This window comes from Apium graveolens, chromosome 2 (genome assembly GCF_009905375.1).
Source record: "Apium graveolens cultivar Ventura chromosome 2, ASM990537v1, whole genome shotgun sequence".
NCBI classification, from domain to species: domain Eukaryota; kingdom Viridiplantae; phylum Streptophyta; class Magnoliopsida; order Apiales; family Apiaceae; genus Apium; species Apium graveolens.
The window spans coordinates 9,706,699-9,708,831 of record NC_133648.1 but is presented as its reverse complement, the minus strand read 5'-3'; positions in this window follow the sequence as shown (position 1 = coordinate 9,708,831).

Genomic DNA, 2,133 nt, shown 5'->3' with positions numbered 1-2,133 from the left:
GTTGCAGAATTTTCAGAAAAAATGAACTAAAGCAGTTGAGTAGCTTATGGTTGCGAATCAGTTAACGAGAGTTTTTTCCATTTAACTATGTCAAGGTTGCGTAAATATCTGTTTATTGCCTTAATAGGTTGTAGATTTTTTCAAAAAATAAGCAAAAGTAGGTACATATGTTATATTTACTTGATAATGAAAAAAATTACTTTGTTTTTGATATCTTATGTGGTAAACATAGTTTCTAATATACATAGTTTTATTTTTTATGAGAATCCAGCTAATGTTTGAGGCTCAGGAAGTCACCAAGTGGATCTGTTTGAATTTTTCTTGAACTCAGTTGCATATGAAATTTAAAATCATGTGTTGAACTTAGTTTTCAGTGTGCATATTTCTCCATTTTTTTATATCAAATCGATGCTCGTTTCCACCTTGACGAATGCTACCAGGTGCTATGTTGTGGTTTTAGTTTCTTTTAGATGCACTTAAAGTGTCGAATCATGTTGTAAATTGAGTTGCTCATCTGCATATTTTTTACAATTTTTCATGTCAGAATCGATGCTCTTTTCTCCCTTGTGAATGCTACCAGGTGTTATGCTATGGTTTTAATTATAGACGAACTTAAAATTTCGAATCCTGTTGTCAATTGAGTTGCTCCCCTGCATATTTATCCATTTTTTATATCAAAATCGATCCTCTTTTCTCCATTGTCCGATGCTACCAGCTGCTATGCTCTTGTTTTAATTTTTTTAAACAAATTTAATGATCGAATCCTATTGTGAATTGAGTTGATCCTCATCATAATTTTTCATTTTTATGTCAAAATTCATGGTCTTTTCTCCCTTGTCAAAATTCAACTTTTAGTACTTTTTTATTGTAATTGAGATGTCTAACTATGTCATGTATTGTGTTGCTAATTTGCATAAAATTTCAATTTTTTGTGAAAGTTCTGAGATAGTTTTTGATATTCGACATCCTTACCTACCTCTGTTCTAATTGTAGTGTTTTTATGATGTAATTAAGGTGTCCAAGCATGCCTTTTTATTTAGTTACCAATTTTTAAATTTTTTCAACTACATGCCAAAGTCCTAAAATAGTTTTGTGTTGTTAAAGTAGTTGCATCTTCGTTGATTAACGGAATAAAATTTCAATTTTAATCAAGCTCTAAATCATAGTATCATAATTTTGTTCATAAATGTAGATTTTACTCTCCATATTGATCTCAGCAAAGAAGTTGCACATGCAATAGGTTTGTCAATTTTTTCTCTACTTCGTAATGGTTTAATTGATTTATATATCATGCTAAGTATACATCTGGATTCTAGGTTTCAATTGGATCAAATTTCATGTGCTCATGCAGTTGCTTTCTCCAAAAATCAAATCTAGGTCCTTATAAATATTGTTCAGAATATTACAAAACAGAAATAATATTGGCTGCTTACAAAGAAATTGTATTTTTTTTGTAAATAAAGATACTTGGGAGATACCAGAATACATTAAAAATGCGATAGTATACCCACAATAAGGAAGAATCGGGGCTGGCAGAATGAAGAAAAGACGATGTAAAGATTCTTGGGAGAGAAATGAAAAATCACTTAAACAAATCAAATGTGGGAAATGTGGCGAAAATGGAAAAAAATGGAGGACTTGCAGATGCTCAAAAAAATAGATTTACTTGTTTATAAGTAATGAATTTTGTATAATTGTTAAATTTGAGTTTCATTGTGTCTGGAGATTAGTTACAGCTTGTAATATATATTTATTTGAATACTCATTTACTATACAATTTTTTTTATTAATCTCTTAAATTGATAAATGATTAAACAGTAAGGTTGCAGTTAAATTAAACAGCAAAATTGTCAGAAAGTAGGACTTTGCAACAAATTCTAATTAAAAGAAAATACAACTGCAACTCAAATAAACCCAAAATGCAACTATAGGTGTAACTCAAATAAATTTTAAACTCTAAATCCTATGAGCAACTACATGTGCAACTCAAATAAATCTCATATTCAACTAGAAACCTTAACTGCAACTACAGTTTCAACTCAAAGAAACCCAAAATGCAACTACTGGCGCAATTCAAATAAATACCAAACTATAAACCCAATATTCACTGCAAATACTACTCAAAGAAATCTC